General features: G+C 42.7%; 1 protein-coding gene across 2 annotated transcripts in view; it reads left to right on the top strand.

Moving 5' to 3' along the window:
• The first annotated feature begins 12,888 nt into the window (after positions 1-12,888).
• Positions 12,889-22,572, top strand: part of Tmcc3 (transmembrane and coiled-coil domain family 3) — a 216,354-nt gene continuing 206,670 nt past the window's right edge. For both annotated transcript variants that reach the window (XM_013072291.3, XM_087192597.1), the window contains exon 1: positions 12,889-13,016. The gene's annotated coding sequence lies outside the window, so the exon portion shown is untranslated. The remainder of the gene's footprint in view (positions 13,017-22,572) is intronic.

Here is a 22,572-nt window from a genome sequence, read left to right as displayed (position 1 = left end):
AAACCTGGCTAAAACTTGTTTAAATGATAAAAGGTTTAGGTTTATCATCTCACTGTCCAGAGGCGGAATGTTTCCAGGGAATTCAGTGGCTGAACAATGTCACAAAGGACACAGATTCTTTATTTTCTTGCTCTGCAGCCCTCAGTGTGTGAGCTCATTTCGGGCTGAGACCCTGAGAGTCACAAGATGGCTGCATCAGCTCCAGACATCACACTGTCATACACTGTCATCTAGAGTTGAGAAAAAGGGATCATTCCCTTTTTTATTGGTAACTTTTTAAAAAAAGAAAACCTTTTCCCAAAAGCTTCTTGAAAGAGCTCTTCATGTCTCACTGGCCAGAATCATAATAAATGGTCTGTGCCAGTGGTGGCGAACCTATGGCATGCTTGCTGTAGCCGGCTGTCTGTTATCATCAAAAGCTCTAAAAGGTTAGCCATCACTAGTCTGTACAGTAAATGGTGGGCTGGATGTACTCCACAGCTGAGATTCAGCAAGATTCTCCTCTTGCTGTCTTACTGGGGGGAGGCCCCACTCCGAACACGTGGTAGAGGGTAGGGCAGACAGCCGAACAAAACGTGTGTGTGTGTGTGTGTGTGTGTGTGTGTGTGTGTAGGGGACTGCCTCTGAGTAGGGAACTAATAGTTCATACTCTTTTCATCAAGCATTTCATTTCTAGAAGTTGATTTTAAAGAAATAACCCCAGAATTGAGCATAGCTCACTGTGTTCAGATGAGCAGTATAACAGTAACAAAAAGCGACTTTGTTAGTCATTAGCTATGTAGTTATAGAAACCGTGAAAATATCCGGTACTGGTTTAAATTACTGCCCAACCATGACAAGCAGGATGTTTTGAAACCATTAGATATTATGTTTTCAGGGACTAATGGCATAAGAAAAACCCCATATTGGATATTTAGTGGGGAAGCAAAAGCAAACTGCAGAATTAAAGTGAAATGGAACTCATTTTCATTTACTTGCATGTACCATAATTGGGACGAAATATGCCAGGCTGTTGATTTTCTTCTAGGGATGGCTCGAGGGTGACTGTCTTCTTTTTTGTATTTTCTGACCATTCTGTAATAAGCAGGTCATACTTGTAAGGTCAGAAGAATTAACAGTGTTCAAACCATGTGCCAGGTGTATCAGGTAGATTTTGGTGCGTAACAAACTGGCCCCAAGTTTGATGACTTCACCAGTTCTACAGGCTAAGGGCAGCTGTCTTTGTGGCTGGAGCTGCTCGGGTGCCTGGAGTCAACTGCTGGTGGTGGGGCCTGGCTGGGTGACTCGGGCTGAGATGGCTGCTGTAAATGCACAGGTTTCCTCGGCCTGCACCAGGCTTGCTCTGGCCTGCAGAGCAGGCTTCTGGGACAGTAAACCGCATCTAAAACGTGCACACTGCTCACTCTGTCACGATCTGCTGGCCATGCAGCCAGCCCAGCTTCAAGGTTTGGTAAATGAACTCTCCCTTTTCTGAAAGAAGCCACATAATCACCTTGAATAAAGAATCTGGATACATGAGTGGGGGCTATTTTTGCAGACAATCTGTCACTGTATCTTTATCTTAAAAAAATAAACTCCCCAGAGAACACAAAGCCTGACAAATTGTAACATAAAGAGCATAGGTTTAGGTGATGAGAACTTCTCAATAAATATTTTCTTCCAGTTTACCAGGAAGATTCCACCTCCTCTTTCACAGCTGGTCGAGGGCTTAGTGACAGTGAGTCCCTTGTAGCAGTGAACATTTAATCAAGCTGTTTCAGAAGGAGAAGGGGGAGCAGAACCTCTCGGTGAACGAGTTAAGAGTGATGTGCTCAGAACTTGGCCTTCGGGCGTGTCGGTAACTCATCCTGTGTAGGGCTGAGTGACGGACTGGAGCCAGAAGCAACAAGTCAGACAGAGCTGTGCTCAGCCACACCTGTTTTCATCCAGTTCCCTGCAGGAGTGGGATTGGGGAGGATCTGGTTTTGAAGGCGCAAGTGAATAATGAAGAGGACGTATGCCTTTCTTCTTTGGGTTTCCTTTGCAAAAATTTGATGGCAGAGATTCTCTGATGCTTCTCAGCCAAGGGTAACTCTAATCCTTAGGATTTTAAGGGGACCTGAAGTATTAGGACAAAGATGCTGTATCTTCCAAGACCATCATGGTTTTTAAAGTGTTTTTATTCTGAAATAATTTTAGATTTACACGAGAGTTGTACATTAGGCTTTCCTTCGGGGAGATAGAACCAATAGATTGTCTGACAGGAAATGTATTAGGGGACTTGCATTGCATAATCAGAGATGGAAGAGTCCCACAGCTGTAGAACCAGAGAAGCCAGTGTGTGGCCCAGGCCAAGTCTGGATGCTTGGTACTGGGATAGCCCTCGGGGGACCACTGGGGTAAACCCCACAGAACCTGGGGTGTTTAGGGATAGCAGGAGGACAGCCTGCATGGGGAGGGAGGGAGGGAGGAAGTGGAGAGAGGGAGATGCAGGGAAATCAAAGGAGGTGGGGGATATACTTCTGTTTCCCTCATTCCTCTACATTCACTTTTTTATTTTTTGGTACCGGGGATCGAACTCGGGTCCTTCCACGTGTGAGGCAGGCACCAGAACCACTGAGCTAAATCCCTGGCCCTACATTTACTATTTTGAAATCTTTTATAAGGAAGACTTGACTGTTGTTACATTTATTTACTTAGTCACTTATTTGTATCAATATGGACTCACGGAGGTTTGCTTTATTCTTTGGGTTGTCACCTAATGCAATTATTTATTTGTTTTACTCCAGCTGCTCCAGCTATGGCTCTTGGGAACTGTCTAAATTTGGCGCATGACCATTTGACATCCCCTCATCGTTCTTTTCCGCCTGCCCTTTTGAAACACTTCCTTTCTTCCTGGCATTCTAAGATGCTCCAGGATCATCCTGGATTTCCTTGCTCCAGTCTTGAGTCAGAATTTCTTTGAGGGGGACCCCTCTTACTGGAGGACGGTATAGGCAACCCCACACTGGCCATGATCTGTCTTAGGATTTTTTTGACTTTGTTGATAGTGTGAAAGCAACACACATGCAGTAGAAACTTTGAATTTTGACTTCAGGTCTTTTTCTGGCCTAGCCGTATGCAGTAGATGCTCCCTTGGGTTGCCGTTGTTTTCTGGGCATTGTGCTTTCACATCCCATCATGTTGTCAATAAGTCAATAAGTCAATAAGCTATTCAGTACTTCATTATAAAATGGGCTTCGTGGTAGGTGACTGCTCATCTGTAGCTACTGTGAGGGTTCCAAGCACACTTAAGGTAGCCGCTGAGCTTTAAGGTTGGTCAGGGTAGGTATTTTTCATACATTTTCAACTGAAGAATATTTTCCACATCGGATGAGTTTCCTGGGATGTGACTCCCGTTATAAGTTGAGTATTTCTGTATCTGTGTATATAAAACAATAAACAGGAGTCGTGTTGATACTGCAACATCACTTTTACTTGATAACCTTTTAAAGAAATGATTTTAAACATTTTTGATGAGAGCACTCACAGATTATAGATCTATTGGAATTGAATTTGTCTCTAAGCCAAAGAAAAGTTGGCCAAGGGCAGTGTGAGCAAGCAGGGGTCTGCTTTCCTCACACAGCTGTCCTTGGGTGGTGGCAGCTGCCTTGGGACAGTAGACCAGGACAGGTTAGGGCACGGGGCTGAGACCTGCTGGGCCCTCTCAGTCCTTTCTCCTTGTAGAAAGGACCGCAGCTTCCTGTGCGTAAACCTTCATCGTTCTACCAGGAGGCTGCACTGTCTCACCTGCCTTTCATAAGCCCAGACAGAATTTTCTTTCTCTGGTCTCATTTTCCCATGGAGTGGGGAACTGGATGGGTGGTCTGTATAAACCTACGCGTGCTATGGTCTCAGGTTGCTGCTCAGGAAGGGCAGGTGGTGGGAAAGATGCAGCAGCATTGCAGGGAGGCAAAGGGCAGTTGTTCAGCAGATCCCCAGGTGGATCAGAGAAGAGTGAGGCCCAGACAGGAGCTAGGAGGGCCCTGACGCTGCTCTCTCCTGTCTGTTCCGCATCTTCCATCTGTTTCTGTCCACTCCTTTGTATGAACTACAAGGAATCATTGCAAAAGAGTGTATTAGTCTGTTCTCTGTTGCTATGACAGCATATGTGACACTGGGACTTTATAAAGAAAAGAGGTTTATTTAGCTCACAGTTTTGGAGGCTGAAAGTCTGACCAGTGGAGCATTAGCTCTGATGCAGTCCCCTGGGTGCATTACATCCTGGCAGACAGCAGATGGCAGGAATGTGTGCAGAAGAGAGAGGATCGGGATCACCCTTTTGTACCAGCCATCTGACAAGACCGGCCTCAGTTCTTCAAAAAAGGACCCAATGACCTAGAGACCTCGCTCTAAGCCCCGCTTTCTAAAGGCCCAGCGACCTCTTACATGCCACATGGGCAGGGCAGGCCTCCTTGGGGACAAACTCCATTCAGACCAAAGCAAGAGGTGAGCTGGGAGCTCACACCCGAGGCTGCGAACTGCAGGTAGGGAGGAAGGTTTGCAGACAAAGATGCCAGGTAACTCACTCTTCTAAGACCCTACGGGGAGTTCCCCGGGTCCTGGATTGCATCTGTCTCAGAGTCTAGAAACAGCAGAAAGGAAGGAAATTTTGGTCCTCGCTGGCTCAGAGAATGGCCTGAGACTTGAGGGGGCCACTGGTCCCCTGGTGGGCTGCCCACGCCTTGTCCCCAGTAGAGGCCACTGTTCCTTCCAGCACCCACTCTGATCTTTGGCTTTTTACCTTTGGTGCCTGCTGTTCTGTCCACACTAGGGCAAAAAAGGTTGGTTGCTGATTAGTTTTTTCCAGGATTTCCTTTTTTCTTTTCCTTCTCTGGGTCTATAATCACTCTCATTTAAACTAGGGACTGCGGGACCAGGGATTTAGCTCAGTGGTTTCGCTGCCTGCTGCGCAAATGCAAGGACCGGAGTTCAATCCCTGGTACCAAAAAAAAAAAAAAAAAAAATTAAAGAAAATTAAAAAATTAAACTAGGGACTGTGGAAGTCTTACTCTGGTTTCTTTTCTTTTTGAAGCTTTTTGCTGTTTTACACAGCCCCTCCCTGGCCTGACAGCCTCAGGCCCTCTGTTTCACATTGGTTTGGTTGTTTGAGGTTCCCTCCGCCCCCTAACTTTTGGTCTCCTCCCAAACACCCTGCTTCTTGGGGGTTCACGCCAGCACTGTAACTGCTCTGTAGCCATTGGAGACGGGCTTGGTGTCGGGGTTCTTCTTTAAAACTTAAAACCTACATTTATTTGTGTTGAATTCTAAAGCAGTGCATGTCTGCATAAAATTGGGGAAATAAAAATAATAAAGCAGGCAATAATGGTCAGCCATAAATCCACTGCCCAGAGAACGGCGGTGTTTCGTGCATTGCTCTCACTGTCTGCTTGAGGTGTGTACATATGTATAGTTTGATTTGACATCATTGAGTTGTGTCATAGCTAATATTCGATAGCGTGTTCCTGCTTTACTTTTATTCCCCTCAAACCACTGCTGATATGCCTCTTGGCATGTCTTTACATTTTTTTGAAGTTAAGTAATGCTGTGCTTGTTTAATGACCAAACCCTCACTTTCTGCATTCTTTCATGGACTCTCCAACGTTTTTACTCCTTTTTGCCCCTCTTTCACGAGGATGATAAGCCAGAAGCTTTTACACATTCATTTCATCCCAGCGTTGCTCCAGGAGGTATGCACTGTTCCAGCCCTTAAAGTGGATGAGAGATCAAGGAAAGGAACTTGCCCTGGTCATACTGCCTGGTCAAGGACAGAACTGGGTTTGAACCCTGGTGTTGGCTCAGAATCCAGACCAACTTCCTAGTTGTTCCCTGTGAGCGCTTCGTCCCTGAGCGGGGATGTATTCCTGAATGCACCATGTGGCCTGGAATCCAGAGCAGTGCCTTCGGGCTTTGGTGGGTGAAGCTGGGTGTTAGTCTTGCCCGGGCCGCTTCTCTGGTGTGATGTTTGGAAGTGATTGCACCGCTTTGGCTCTGCAAGCCTTCCCAGCCGTCAAGTTCTGTGATTCTGTAACAGCAAAAGCAGAACAGAGGTAGCATTCGAGGACAGGGCTGGATGGCGGGAGCCTTCCTGCCTACTTGGATCTATGGGGCACCTGCATTCGGTCTGGCTGCTGTTTTTCTCCCCAGCTCAGGGTGGGCTGGGTGGCTCCCAGGAGCAGTCCCCACGAAGGCCACCGGGTTTTCTTGAATGCCAAGTTGGAGCTCTAGCGTAACAGCTGAGTCCCAGCTGCAGCTCCCTTGGTTGTTTTGAGGTCATGGGGCTTTTGTGGCTGGTCAGCAAGTGTGGGGATCGCAGGGCACGTGTCTCTCTCTGGTGCAGGCGCCTGGCCCCTCTCCTCAGATGTCTCCTGGTGTGGGGCGGTGGGTCTTTTCGCTGCAGTGTGTGCGGGTGGGCTGGCGAGGCCAGTGGTGGCCACAGTCCTTTTCCTGACGTCAGTGTGGTCCGTCTGGTACCACAGATATTTTACCAGGGTCCTTCCCCCCGCAGCCCTGCCTGGCAGAGGGAAGGGGAACCAGCAGGCACTTGTTTTTCAGAATTGAGAGTTTAACCCATGCAGTTTCCCTTCCCTTTTCACATAGACTTAAAAAAAAGAAAGAAAGAAGAAAAAGGAAAAGGAAAGGAAGAGGCTTTTGGGCTGGCTGGGTTTCAGGTGCCACCCAGAGCTGCGCCCTGTCCTCCGCTGGCTCTGCAGCCACTCTGGTCCAGGGCCCGCTGATCGTGTCCCTGTGCTCCCCCGGCAGATGGCTGGATTTTTCCTGTGTTATTACCCCGTTTGCCAGGCGTCTCTGAGGAGATGCTGACATGTTCTTTGTCCAGTTCTGTTAGAAACAAACAAGGCAACTGTACCTCTTTCAAATTATTTTTTCTATTGTTGATTTAGAAAATATCTTGTTTTAGCCAGAGACTAGCACAGCTTTTGTTCTGTCCAGAGAAATGATTTGGGGACTTTATTTCAAAGGATAAGTCCCTGAGATAATGAAAGAGGGCTATAAGGAAACTGGGATGTGTTTGGGTCAGGGATTGCTCTAAGTATAGAGGTAACGGAACACCAAATGTACACAGAGAACAAACACTCAGTCCTGTTTCCAGATCTCCTGAGGGAAGTGGCTGCCAGGGGTGCTCACGGTGATGTGTTGACAATAAATACAACATCCGAATTTGTTGAGTATTTAACATGTGCTGGATAGTGTGCTAGCTCAAACAACTCTTTCGTGTGCATCGATTGTGTTCTACACAGGATTTAGAAGCCGAGACCCAGTTTTGAGTAGAAGCAGGTTATCCAGTGGTCAGCAGGAGACCCCAGTTCTAGACAAGGGTGGAGGGCACAGCCCAGGTAGACTGCGTCCAAAATCAGAGTGAAGAACTTGAGCACTTACAGCTTTAAATTTTGAAATAGCGAAATAAATTGTTTTTAGTAAATAACATTGAAGAGAAAATTATTGTCTGTCTTCATTATGTTTCTGGCTTTAGACTGAGGGGTTTATATAATTAATGTGACCAAACTATCTGTCCTCTGAACCGGCTCACATTTCATATATCTTGGGGCCATACTTTTAAAAAAAGAGCTCTATTGGGATTTAATTTATATGCCATAAAATCCATCCATTGCAAATTTAGTGTTTTTTTGGGGTGAGTTTGTGGTGTTGTGTAACCATCTCTCTAATTCGCATTTGGAGCATTTTTTCTTATATTAGAGTGTTGCTTAGTGCCTGCTTGCTGTCGGTCTCCCCTCCCACCCCTAGCTCAGGATCCACCACAAATATTCTAAAGTGTTCACCATCCCTCATGCAAAGGTGGCTGGGGAAGAGGTTAGCATCAGCTACTCAGGAGCCAGAGCCATGTCTGGAATCACAGACTTGTGGGTGGGGAGTGATATGGTCAAAGTATGCACACGTCCACATCTGCCAAAACAAAAGCCATTAATCTGCATAACAAATAGAAAGACTGAAAAATTAAACAAACCAACTAAAAGCTTTGAAGGGCACCCTGTTACCCCTTTGGTTGCTGTCATTGGCAGATAACCGTCTGTGTGGCTGTCAGGCACTGACAACAAAAGAGAGAGTATAACTTCCTAAGCCCATGGGCTCAATTGTTGGGTAAATTATTAGAAAATGATTTCATATATGCAGCCTAATTTAACCTTCCCTATAATTTTCATCCTTGGGTGATATAAATGGCTAGCATCAGTCTTTATTTGGAGTTCTTCACATATTTAACAGGATTGCAAACCTTTGCTTCTACAAATAATCCTGTTCTAGCGACTGTTTCATGTTTAATTTCGGTTCTAGACCTACAGCCATTGTGGTCCCTTCTTGTTGGATATGCTTTACATGGTCTGCCTTTGGTGCCCAGATCCAACCTATGTGTCAGAGGTGAGCTGGCGGGTGGTTTGTTTTGTTCCTTTGATGCCCAGCAGTACAGTTTTTAACAGCTGTGCTGTGCTTTTCACACGTACTGAGCTTTTGGTTGATCAAAACCTTATATTTTTCCCTCGTGTGCATTTTGGTCAAGTCAGTTCCCTGTTATCTCTTCTTATCTAATTGTCGTCTTAACTCTAAATGCCACGATTTGCTCTTAGAATTATTCTTTAACAATAACGATGACACTAATAACTGGCCTAATTTGGGAGCTTACTGTGTTTGTCTTGTTGAGTTTTCCCCGTGATTGCCTCTGGGATCATTTTGAATCTTGTTTCTTCCCTTTTTGTGGTCTGTCTGTGAAGAAAGAAGTTTGCATGCTTGGTTCCTGTCCATCTGGGTCTCCTTTTTACCCACATGTACCTTGATTTTGGCCAGTTCGAATTGATGGCAGCTATGCAGGAGCCAGACTCCAGGGAGCAGGGTTAGAGGGACCCGGATTTCTGCCTGTGTCTACACACTTATGTCCCCCGCACCGTCCTACTGAAGGTGTGGCCATTGTGACCCATATCTACTGTTCTGTGGGTCATGTCAGAGTCTCCAGCTCATTACCCCATCTGGCTTATATTGTGATGATTAGGAAGTTCCTAGATCTATTTTGGGGAAAAAGTGACAAAGAGAAACTAGAGGAAGTAAAACAAGTGGGAATTTTTTTCATTGAAAAAAATATTTAACCTCTTTAACCCTAATATTTCATTCCCAATCTGCTCAACTCTGAAGTCAGCATGATTTATTTCCTCAGCATTAAGCCCTTTCCATGCTGGGATCTCAGACTCTCACTCATCAGAGAGTAAGAAGCCCTTTTTAGAAAATGTGGTTTATATTTTCCTGAGTGAGGAAAAGGCTGTTTGCTAGAGAACCTGAGTTGACTAGAATTTGACTTGAAGAACAGATTCAAAATAGGAGAAAAGATTTGCAAATAATGTATCAGTGTATTTGACTAAAAATTTGTATCTAAAATATAAGAATAACTACTGTAACTAAATAAAAACAACCCGTTTAGAAATGGGCAAAGGATCTGCCTCAGACAGTAATAGCTGGTCAACAAGCACATGATTAGTGATTAGGGAAATGCAAATTAAACCATGATGCGATCCTATATGATACCTACATGAGTGGCTAAAATTGAAAGGTGAAGAACAAATGCTGAGAGGAGGTGGAGGAATTGGAACCCAAACACTCTGCTGGTGGGGTGTATGAAATAGTGCTACCACTGTGGAAAACAATCTGGCACTACTTCAGTCCTACACATGGAGTTACCATGTGACCCAGAAGTCTGCTTCTAGGTATAGGACCAAGAGAAATGAAAATACATCCACACAGAAAGTGTACAGTTATTTGTTTTTCCTTGTTGAGTTGCAAGAGTTTTTAAAAAATAGAGTTTGGATGAAAGGGCCTCATTAGAGATTTGGAAATATTTCCTCCTATTGTGTGGATTGTTTTTTTCTGTTTGTTGATGATGCCCTTTCCATGGAACATAGGGAAGGGGTAATGGGAGTTGCCAGAGACCCTTGCAGTGGTCCTGGCCTCCTGCAAGCTAGTACGACGTTTGAGAGATAGGCAAGTGGGAATTAAAAGAAACACAGAGACCCAGACCTGAGAGAAACTGAGTCTTGGGCTGATCTAGGCTGCTCTGGGCAGCAAAGACAAAGGACTCCCAGGACATCCAGTGTTTATTCATTACAAGTGTGGGAAGTGGGGAACCTGGGTAGGCCTTGGACACCTGCTGATAACAAGTATCAAGCAGGCGGGACTGTAGAATGAGAGCACAAACATATCTTTGCTGAAGAGAACAGATGGTTAATTCAGAAGGGAGGAATTTAGCTGGAATGGAGTTGACCTTGGCTGGGCGTGAATTAGCTGATCGGACTACTTCCAATGTAACACAGCCGAATTATGCAGGGGCTAGAAGCTTGTGCCCCTATAGCCTGCTAATGCTGGGCAGAGGTGTCTGCTACAGTGAAAGTTTGTAAAGTCCAATTTACCTATTTCTGTTCTTGTGACATGTTTTTTTATTTTGTATGTTTTTGAAGTGCTAAAATTATTAGTTCATTTTTTTATTCTGAGCTGGTTGGTTGCTATAATATGCAAGAGGAACTATCTGTGAGTAATTAAATACTTAATGTACCTTTGTTATTGAAGAATAAGAAAGCCCACACAACTCTGAGGTTCCATGTATTGATGGTTTTCCTTCTTTATCCCCAGCCCTACCCACGCTAGTGCTTAGTGTGGTATTGTGGATAGAATAAATGCTCCAGAAAACTTGTTGACTAAATCTTGAAAGAAAATCTTATTTTTGTTAAAGACCTAAACTTTTTTTTGTTTGGACTTTGAAGATAGATCTGAATTTATTTATTTATTTATTTTTTTGGTACCAGGGATTGAACTTGGGTCCTTGCGCTTGCGAGGCAGGTGGCGGAACCACTGAGCTAAATCCTCGGCCCAGATCTGAGTTTAGATCTTAGCTCCAATTACTGTGTGGTCTTTCCTGAACCATTTAATCTCCTTGGGGCTCAGTTTCCACATCTGTAAAAAGAGATAATGTTTATCTTGGAGGATTATTACAGATTAAACCCTTTGTACATGTAGAAGTTCCACAAAGAGTGGTTATTGTTTATATCAATTAATTGATCTATAGTTTAATGTCTCCATTTGGTAAAATGGGAATAGTGGTTGTTTTCAGCCATCTCAGTAGTAAATTTAAACACTGATGACTAAGACTCAATTTGACTAAGAAATTTTCCCTGCTTCATTTGGTGAGTAAAATAGTCTATTTTGTAAAACCTCCAGGGAACCTTTCTTGGTCCCTGACCATCTTTGTTTCTGTGGAATTCATGTGGAAGGAACTTTGAGTGTATAGGCTAGCTGCACTAATACAGCAGCCAGTGGCTACTTGTGGCTATTAAAATTAATTAAAATGACAAATTCAGTTCCTCAGTGGTGCTAATCACTTTTCAAGTGCTGAACAGCTGTGTGTGGCTAGTGGCCGCCATATTGAACAGTGTGATAGAGAACGTCATTACTGCAGAAGGATCTGTCAGACAGCTGTGGAGTGAGAAGTTGGGATGATGTCATGTGACTCTCTGCAGAGCCAGTGAGATATACACTTGGCTGAGTAGCCCCTTCTGTACCTTCTTACCCAAGATTCTTGGGTGCTTTGGATCTTGGGAAACAAGGAATTGCATATCCCAAGATGGTTTTATTCTCAATTACTGTTGTTCTTTTGGGCATTCTAGCTTCCTCTCTACTGATGCTGCGCCTTTGTGGTAGGTTTGGCCATTTGGGAGATCAGGAGGGGCCCCCTTGGGACAGTTACGGTTGGGTGACATGAATGGGAGGCAAGATGCTTCCTCAAATCCCTAATGCTCTGTGAGATTTCAGTGCTAGGAAAAAAGGAAACTAGTAGTATTACAAAGAGACATTGGAGATTCTGGAGAAGTTTCCAGTTACAGAGTTAAGAAAACATTTTGGAGATTGGGGTCTGGAGTTAATTTAACAAGGACTCTACTCCAAGCCCAGTGACCCCATTAATCAGGCATTGATCACCAGTAGATTTTTCCCTGGTGACTTTGGACAAGGTCTAACTAGATTTTAATGCACCAGCATTCTTCTCTTGACTTAAAAAACAGAAGTAATTCCTTTTGTTGACAGGATTTCTCTTACATTGTCTTCCTTGTTCTTATCCTCCCTGCCTTTGAAGTCATGCTTCCTGGGATCCGTCCCTGTGTGTTTCTTGTTTTGTTTCATTTTTTTGAGACAAATTCTCACTATGTAGTCCAGGCCGGCCCAAGCTGCCCTCGAACTTGTAGCAGTCCTCCATGTGCCGCCACACCCGGCCTCATCCCTGTGGATTTATTAGTGTGTTCCCTGGGTGTGGGTCCTGAGGATAGTTTCTTTTTGACTCGGTCCATGATAGGACTCTTCAGGGGAAGGTGCACTGAATCAGGGCCGTGGTACCTCACAGGGTCAATGTCTCTCATCTGCTGTTAAGTAGGTGCTGACCTGTCCAGGCCAGGCCTGGTGAAGGAGCACAAATATTCCCAAGGTGGGAAGGAGGGATGCACTTAGACTATTTCAGCATTTCTAAAACCCAGATTTTAGTAGAACTTCCTTGGAAAAGGGAATCTGCTGTGAGTAAGTTTTCAGACAATGGGTTAAGTACAACTAAACAGGTTTCTTTCCTGGAAGGGGCACAAGGCCTTTAATATGTTGGTGGATGCCTTGTCTTTTCTAGTGGGGAGTATAATGTGTTTCCAGTCTTCCTCGACCAGCACACCTTGTGTGGCAGAGCATCTTGGGGACCAGTGGCCTGTGGGACACCCATTTAGGAATTGCTGGACTGAAGCGTGGAGTCTGAGAAACAGGAAAACACCCACATGGGGCAGTTTGAATGAAGCGATTTTATAAATACTTCTGCTTTTCGTTTCTCAGTTTTTGTTGCTCAGTGTGATTATTTTTAACCCAAGCAGTAGTCATTTGAGGCTCTCATAGACTCTTAGGCTCTTATCAGATAAACGAACCCCAAACCTTGAAGGATTAGAAACATCATCTACTTGAAGGTAAAAAATTGCTGTTGGATTTTTTTTTTAAAGAAACCTGTTAGTGAAGTTGCTAATTCAGTTCTTTCTGGCATGCATTTAGGGCCTGCTAAATATGTATTTCTGCTTCAAGGGAAAATCACATTCTAGAAAATAAACAATTTATAGGCAAATCTTTTATGTTGAGAAGTCATTAATGGCTTTTAGAAGGCATTTAGATCTCAGAAGGAAAATGTTATGTCAAGAGGACAGATTACGTGTGTGTCTTGTTCCTATTAATACTTTTCTTGGCAGATTAACTAAGTGAACTTCTATTTAACTTGGGTCTAATAGAGTGCTAGCCAGAGCAGTGCTAGATTATAACAATAACAATTTCTTAAGTAGTCTCTATATGCCAGGCACTATTTTAAGTATTATACATGTTTTAGCCATTTAATCCTTATAAAAATCGACTGGAACAGTTTTTAGTTTTGCTCCCACTTTATAAATGTAATGCTACAGTGGACATCTTATAATGGTGAGGACTGGAACCCATTAGTGGGTTGGTGTTCATAACAGTGAATAACAAAGCAGGTTTTGTAGTACACTTCTCTAATTTTGAGAGAGTGCTATTAATTTTCATAAAATCCTCGGTAGTATACTATATAATGATTTTGCAGTTAATTTGTTCTCCTTTCGCTTTCTATCATTGCTTTTTTTAAACTTCTAATTTGCAATTTTTACACCTCAGTAGAGCCTGTGAAGATGGGCTTTATTTATGTATTTATTCAACAAACCCTTCTTGGGGTCAGTTTCTGTATTTAATAGTAGGGATGCAAAGACATTGGAGCCATGGTACCCTGTTGTCATAGAGATGTCACCAGGCGGGGAGGAGGACCCGTCCTCCAGGGGTCCTCTCGTGAGCTGTGACAGGGAAAGTGTCTTCTTGCACAGAGAAGACTGTGGGTGGCAGTGGGAGAAGCCACACCCATCAGATGACTTTGGTGCTTTCCAGCCCTGACTTAATGTTGCCACCCAGGGCACTCAGCTGTCGGTTGTAGCACAAAGCTGCTCTTGAGTGTGGGCTTCTTGCTGCCCTCCCCTTCTCGATGGAGGGGCTGTTGGAGAGAGACAATGCTGTGACAGGAGTGCCACAGGCCCCTTTGATGAGAAGGGGTGGCGACACTCATGGCCATGAGGGATGCCTCTGAGGACTTGGGTTAGTCTTGTGCATGGTGAGCAGTGGGCCAGGGCCCTGAAGGCCCGTTTGCCCCTAGCCGCATGGCCCTTCTTCCCTCTCCTCCTCCTCATTTTCTCTTCCTCCTTGGCCCTTTGCATTCAGCTATATTCCCCGTACTTTTTATTTTGAGTCAGGTTCTCAGTAAGTTGCTAAATTGCTCAGTCTGGGCTCAACCTTGGCAATTGTCTTTCCTGCCTCAGCCTCTCATAGTGCTCAGATTACACAGGTGTGTGCTACCATGCCTGTCTAGCGTTTTGTTTTTGAAAACTCTGTTGGGTGCTCTGTATGCACTGGGTAATGTTCCAGGCACTTTTCTGGTCCTTGGCTCAGTGTAGTCTTGCAACAGCCCCATGAGGTGTGCATGTCTATCTGCTTGGCAGACAGAAGAATATGATGTTCGTAGAGGCTGGTGAGCTGCCCGAACCAGGACTCAGATGGGGAAGTCAGTTTTGGAGGGCAGTGGTTTGGCTCTGTCTTGTGTAGAAATCCAGTTACACCATCCTGAGAGGATGGAGATGTTAAAAAGCAAATGTCTGGGTATGCTGATTGAACAAAGAAACAAAACTGTTATCTTTATTGTTGGAGCTATGAAGTGATTATTTGTCTTTGGACATGACCAAGAGATCCTTTGTTTTTTGAGACAGAGTCTCGCTATATAGTTCAGACTGGCTTTGAACTCACTATGTAGTACAGGCTGGCCTTGAACTCACAGCAATTCTCCTTCTTCAGCCTCTTGAGTGGAGTGCTAGGATTATAGCCTGACTCATTACCAAAAGATCTTGAGTCATCTTTGGCTTCTGTGACTCTGGCCTGGGTGAAAGGGCAGTGGGTATAAATGGCCAAGGGACTTAAGGAATTAACCTACATGGTTTCACCACTGTGGCAGGACCCTCAGTGTGAATAAAACATGGTACAGTGATGGGGCCACATCAGAGGGGCCTGAAACAACCCAAGATGAAAACAACCACCGGTTCTGTTCTGCCTCTGCCCTCTCCCCAAATTCACAGAACCACTGCCTTCCTAGCTGTGATGGCCCAGCAGAAGTCTCCAGATTTCTGTCTGTTTTGTATATCTGTATCCTCAGTGTGTGGCACATGAAATGGACTCAGTGTGTGTTGGATGAATGAATCTGTGAATGCACAGATATTGTACGGCTTGATGTTATGGGTTTCTAAGTCGCAGCATGGATGTTTATATCCTGCATCAGCTGCAAGGATGGAAAGACCACAGACTCTCAGCTTTTTCAGAAGAAAGTTTTCAGAGCTAACACATTATTATTCTGATGGAAGACCTTCTTTTTAAGGCACCAAAATATTGATGAGAATTTATATTTGTCCTAGATCTTAGAAATGGTAAACAGTTAATAAGAAATGAGTTATCTGATTAGATTGTGAGATTGAATAGTTTGAAGAATTTATTATTCTAGCCATAGATCTTTATAGAGCTTCTTGATGTTTCTCATAGTGTCTTTAGATCATTGTATGATTATAATCAAACCTAACATTTATCATATCAGGCTTTACATGTGTTCCGGGAACTGTTCTAAGTGTTTTGAATGTATTATATTAACGTTTACTGCCACAACAATCCATGAAGCAGATAGTGTTCCCATTCCCATTTTATAAATAAAGCCAGGTACTGAGAGATAGTAATTGATAGAGCCAAGTTCAGACCAGATTCTGTTTCTTAACTATTGTACTCTGGTGCCTTTGACAGCCATAGTACTCTGAGAAATCTTGATACATGAGCTTTTATTTCTTCGTGGGAAATAAAAGAAAAATCTTTTTCCACCACTTTGCTTTTCTCAGTCTATTTTCTCTGTCTGAGATGCTCCCCTTTGTGTTCAGGCTGTTCTGGAAAAGCCTAGTCATTTAAAAAAATCTCCAGTACCACCAGGACAAAGCTGGTATGATTGGAGTTGATTTCAGTCTTTGTTTTGTTTTTCCACAATGACATATTTCTTGCAGTTTATTTAAAAATTAGTCTTTCAAACTAAAAAAAAAAAAAAAGCTTACACCACCGCATTAATTTCAATGGTTTATCCACTCTGCCCCTTAATGTCTCTGTCCCTCTTTCTTTGATTGTAATTGTCAGATTACAGCTTTATTTCATGCCCATTAACATAGATCTATTGTTTTATGCATTTGCCTTTAAATCATTTGGTGAAAAAAAAAGAGGAGTTACAAGTTCTGTGTAGTTCCCTGTACCAGTGTTCTTTATTTCTTCCTGTGGCTTGGAGTGTCCTTTCGGTTCAGCCTGGAAGGCTCCCTTTACCGTTTCTCATAGGGCAGTCCTGCTAATAATGGATTCCTGCAGCTTTTGCTTAAATGGCAATGCCTTGATTTCTCTTTTGCTTTTGAAGGATAGTTTTTCCAGATGCAGAATTCTTGGTTGGCGGGTTTTTTCTTTCAGGACTGTAAATAATATCCTGCTGTCTTCTGGCCTGCATTGTTTCTCATGAGAAACCAGCTGATGACCTGATTGAGGATCCCTTGTACGTGAAGAGTTACTACTCCCTTGCTGCTGTCAAATTTTTCTTATTTTCTTTAGATGTTGACAGTTTAACTACAATGTGTTTCCAAGTGGATCTCTTTGAGATTATCCTGCTTGGAGTTTTTTATTTTCTTACATATGCCATATTTACATCTTTTATCATATTTGGGAAGTTTTGGGCATTAATTTCTCCAAATATTCTTTCTACCCATTTCTCTCTGTCTTCTCCTTTTGGGTTCCCACAATGCATATGTTGCTTTGCTTGCTAGTGAGCCACGGGTCCTTTAGGCTTCATTTATTTTTCTTCATTCTTTTTTTCTTTCTGCTTCTTAGATTGGATCATTTTAGTTGTCTGATCTCCAAATTTGCTGATTCTGTCTTCTGTGTGTTTAAATCTGCTGTCGAACCCTTCTAGGGAATTTTTCATTTTAGTGAATGTACTTTTCAGCTCCAGAAATTCTGTTTCCTGTTATAATTTCTATCTGTTGTTATTCCTATTTTGTTTATACATTGTTTCCCTAATTTCCTTTAGTTCTTTTTCTGTGGTTTCCTTTAGCTCTTTTTTAGCTCTAATTTCCTTTCGCTCTTTGAGCATATAGTAGCTCCCCTTATCTGTTCCCAGACCCCCAGTGGCTGCCTGAAACCATAGGCAACATACTAAACTTTATAGTTCTCTGCCTTTCCCTCTCAGCTAAGTTGTTATTGCATATTGTGGGAGTAAATTATTTTTTTGGAATGTATAGAAGTTTATTTCTTCATAACTGTAAGAGCTACTTTTATTTCTTTCGTTTTTACACTTTTTTATCAGTGCATATTTGTCATTCATATTGATCATATTCATCATAGGGAATTTGTACCTGTACATAATATATCTTATTCTTTTTTCCCATTCCCCTCCCTTCCCTTTGACTCTTCTTCTCCTCCCCATTTACAGATGCTTTGTTTCTAATTTTTTCTTTCTATACTTATTTTCTTTTTCCTTTCCTTCTTTTTCTCCTACCCTCTCCTATGTTCCCTTTCCCATTTGAACATATTCTTCCACTTCCCAATGTCTATTCTCCATTGTACTCCTTATTTACCTTTTGTGTTTCTCAGACAACGGAAAGAATGTAATATTTAATTTTTTTTTTTTTTTTTTGGTACTGGGGATTGAACTCGGGACCTTGTGTGTGTGAGGCAGGTGGCAGAACCACTGAGCTAAATCCCCAGCCCAACAATGTAATATTTAAACATGTGTGTCCAGTTTCTTTCATTTAAGATTATGGTCTCAAGGTCCATCCATTTTCCTATAAATGACTCAAGTTTATCCTTCTTTATGGCAGAGTCATACTCCATTATATATAAATACAGCATTTATTTTATCCATTCATCTTTTGATGGGGATATAGGCTGTTTCCAAGATTTAGCTATTATAAATTGTGCTGCTATAAACATGAGTGTGCAATATCACTTTGGTGTGATGGTTTTAATTCTTTTGGGAAGATACTTAAAAGGGGAACAATGGGGTCAAGTGGAACCTCTAGTTTAGTTTTTTGAGGAATCTCCATATCCATTTCCACATTGGTTGTACCAGTTTACACTCCCACCAGCAGTGGAGAAGGGTTCCTTTTTACCCACATGTGGCTATAAATTTTACAGTTTGAAGGATGACATCAGAACCAACACAATTGTTTTTTCTTCTTCACAGCTTCACAAATGAATTTGTTTTTACTGTAGATCTTCACAACCTCAGCCTACAGTGTTTTTCTCTTCTTATTAACTTGAGGACTTTTGCCTTTTTCATTTAAAGGAAACACTTTCTGGCTTCCCTGTGGCTCACATGAATTGCCAACATCACTACACTTCTGTGTTGGGCATTATTAAGTAAAACAAAGGTTGCTTGACTACAAGCACTGTGATATCGTGAGCTGATATGGTACCTGAGGCAGCAACTAATTGACCAGTGGGTGGGCAATAGATGCTGCATGGATACATGGACCAAAGGAATGATGCATGTTCTAGGCAGGATGGAGAAGATGACAAAATATTTCATCATTCTGTTCAGAATGTTGCATAATTTAAAACTTATGGTTACTTTTTTTCTGGAATTTTTCAATGAATATCTTGAGACTGGTTGACCACAGGTAACTAACATTGCAGAAAATGGACTGCATGTGAAGGGGCTTCTATATTGAGTACAGTTGATTTAACATCTTTGGTTAGTGATTCTAGTGTCTGGGTTTCCTCATTAATGGTTTCTGCAAAATTCTTTTTGTTCCCACAAATGACTACATTTTTCTGTGGCATGCTTCATTTTTTTAAATTGAAAATTAGACCTTCTGAGTATTATAATGTAGTCACTCTGACAAATCTAGTTTTTCCACTTCTCAGGAATTGTTGACTTTTTTTTTTTTTGGAGAGATGATGTTCATTTCTGATTTTCTAAACCATTTCTGCAAGTTTGTGTTTCTTGTTCTGTGGGATCTCTGAAGTTTGTTATGTTATCTTTGTGGTCAGCCAGTGACCTGACAGAAATTTCCTTAAATGTGTGGTTCCAAAAAGAGGAAAAAAGAGGAGTTTGTTTCTTAACATTTCCTGGCTGATGCTATTGGGGGATGCTTCCACCAAGAGAGCCAAAACCAGTGTGACGTGTGCATCAGTCCATCAGGCACTGCCAGGCCAACTCACACGCAGGACATGAGTTTGGGAGGAGAGGGTCCCTCCCACTGCCCACCCGGGTGCCAGCCAGCTGATCCTGGAATTTCATTCCCACAGCTGAGGTGGGCCTGTGGGTTGGTAGTTGGTTCCCCTCGGGCTGCTCACTTAGCAAGGGTGAGCAGCCTCTCCTCATCAGCATGCCCTCGGTTGTTGTCAGTGTCTGATTCAGAGCCTGAGTTCCTGGATGGCTCATTTCAATCACTTCTAGTGGCTCAGTGATTGCGGTAATGGAGAGATGACTACCACAGCTTCCTGCTGTGTGACTTCACTCCAGAGAGCCTGGTTTTAAATTTTTTTTCTTATTTTATGTTTTCCAGCTTTATTAAGGTATAATGGACAAAACTTTTATACATCTAAGTTGTATAACATGATGTTTTGGTATACATGTGTGTTATAAAGTTATTTCTGTAGCCAAACTAATGAACATAGCAATGGCCTCACGTAGTTCTTTTGTGTGTGCATGTACAGTGAGAATACCAAGGTCTAGCCACTCTCTGAACCAATTTCCAGTACACAGTACATTGCTATAAACGTTAATCACCATGCCTGTACAGTAGGTCTGTAGAACTTATTCATCTTAGAACTGAAATTTACGTCCTTAGGCTCTATCACTCCATTTCTCCAATACCTAGCCTGTGGCAGCCACCAATCTATTTCCTGTTTCTCTGAGATCTGGTTTCTTTCATTCTACCCATAAGTAAGATCATGTACTGTATGTCCTTCTATGTCTGGCTTATTTCAATTAACAGAACGTCCTCTAGATTCACTCATGTTGTCACATATGGCAAGGTTTTCTTTTTAAAGGGAGGATTGTATTCCATTGTGTGTATACACTACCGTTCCTCATCCATCCATCCATCCATCCATGGACACTTCATTTGTTTCCATATCTCGGCTGCTGTGAATGGCGTTCCAGTGGATCTAGTAATGCTGTTATCTCCTCAGTACACGGATTTGTTTCATACCCTTTGGCCATGAAGCCACTAGTGGGGCTGGTGGATCCTACGGTAGCTCTGTTTTTACTGGTTTTGAATATCCCTTTGAATGTGGCTTCCCATTGTGGTAGAACCAGTGCACTTTCCTATCCTCAGTTCCTACCTCTTTTCTTCACATCTTCACCAGTGCTTGTTATCTTTCGGTTTTTGACAATAGCCTTGTTAATAGATGTCAGGTGATTCTCCTTGTGGTATTAATTTGTGTTTTCCTGATGATTAATGGTGTTGAACACTTTTTTGTGTACCTGTTGGCTATTTGTAGATCTTCTTTGGAAAAAATGCCTGTTTAGGTACTTTGCCCATTTTTAAGTGGGTTATGTTTTCTGCTATTGAGTTTTATGAATTTCTTATGTATTTTGGATATTAATCACTTATCAGATACATGGTTTTGAAATATTTTCTCCCATGATGGAGGTTGCCATTTCATTTTGCTGATCATTTGCTTTGCTGTCCAGAAACATTTTAGTTTGATGTAGTCACTTGGTTATTTTTGTTTCATTGCCTACAACATTTTCATATCCAAAAATCATTGCCAAGTCCAATGCATGGAGCTTTTCCTCTAGCAGTTTTATAGTTCTCAGGTTTTAGGTTTAAGTTGTTAATCCATGTTTAATTAGTTTTTTTTGAATATGTGTAAGAGAAGGTACCAATTTCAGTTTGGTTTTTTTGCACGTGAATATCCAGTTTTTCCAGCACCGTTTATTGCAGAAGTTTCCTTTTTTCCATTGAATATTCTGGATCCCTTTAGTAAAGATTATTTGACCACAGATATGTGGGGTTATTTCTGGGCTCTGTATTCTGTGTCATTTGTCTGTGTCTATTTTTGTGCCATTATTAGATTGTTTCAGTTTTTATAGCTTTGTAGATAATGTCGTATCAGGAAATGTGATTCCCTTAGCCTTTTGGGGTCTTCGTGGTTTCACATGAATTTTAGGATAGTCTTTACTGTTTCTGTGAGAAGTGTCATTGGCATTTTGATAGCAATTACATTGAGTGCATAGATCACTTCCAGCCTGAAGAACTGTGAGATAATAAACCTCTGATGCTCCAGCCACACATTTTGTGGTGCTTTGTTACAGTATCCCTAGCAAACAAATACAGCAGAAAGTTGTGGGTTCGGGAAGATAGTGTTTCCAGCAGTAGAAATAGCAGTTGCAAAGGCCCTGAGGCAGAAACTGCCTTAAACAGCTAATTCTCTGTCCTGTATTTTGGGTACATTCTCTTAGACCTGTGAGCTCCTCAAGAGCAATGTCCATATCTTATTTGTCACGATTCCCTTGTGCCTAGCACAGTGCCTGACATGGGATGAGTCCTCACCCTGTAAACATCTTCCTTTAGCTGCAGACTTACCTTATTGGACAGGATCTTTCAGCTTCTTTTTCTCTAGCTCATCCTGAAGGTGTTAGATATCTAATTAAAGGTATTCCTTGGGCTTCTGCTACCGCAAGTGATAGAAACTAATACCTTCAATAACAAAGTAGGAATTGACTCATGTGAATAGAACTTAGGAAGGAAGGAGTAGAGAAAATTCCAAGGACTCCTGGATTTGGGGACTTCCATCATCCCTCTTCCCGCCTGTCCACCTTTCACTTCAGCCCTATCCATGGTGGCCTCTGCTCTCAGCACTTCCTTGCATTTCCATGCAGAGGGGCAGTGGGCCTTGGTCACTCTGGGGCCATAGTCCTATGGGTCTCCATACTGTGGAAGAAAAGGACTGTTTGTTCTCATACACAACAATCTGCCTGGTCACCTGGGGTCACATATGCCCACCCTTGTGGCCGAGGTAGGGTGGGAGGTGGATTTATCCTTTGCAGGATAACTTGGGTGGAGGGAGAAGAACAGTTCCCCAGAGAATGATATGTGCCCACATCTCTGAGATTGGAATAGACCCAAGGGTGCACGTGCCATAAGGCTGTGGGCTTCTGCCTTGAAGCTGCACTGACTGGGCTTATGTCCTATCTCTGCCACTTGCCAGTGGTTGGACCTCAGACATGTTCCTCTTTGTGCCTGGATCTCCTCCGTTGTAACAGGAATGTTAATGGTTCAACTGTTAAGAAGGTGCAGTGTGTCCATGTAAGTAAAGCCCTCAGAGCACTGGCTGGTGCAGAGTAAGTGCTAGCTGCATAAGTATCATTTATTATTGTTGTTATTGTTATAAAAGATGCATTGGTAA

This window comes from Heterocephalus glaber, unplaced genomic scaffold (assembly GCF_053883595.1).
Source record: "Heterocephalus glaber isolate CG9 unplaced genomic scaffold, H.glaber_assembly_v1.0 deba00001572, whole genome shotgun sequence".
In the NCBI taxonomy this organism is placed as follows: domain Eukaryota; kingdom Metazoa; phylum Chordata; class Mammalia; order Rodentia; family Bathyergidae; genus Heterocephalus; species Heterocephalus glaber.
The sequence above is the reverse complement of the archived record's forward strand: the minus strand, read 5'-3'. Positions and strand labels throughout refer to the sequence as shown.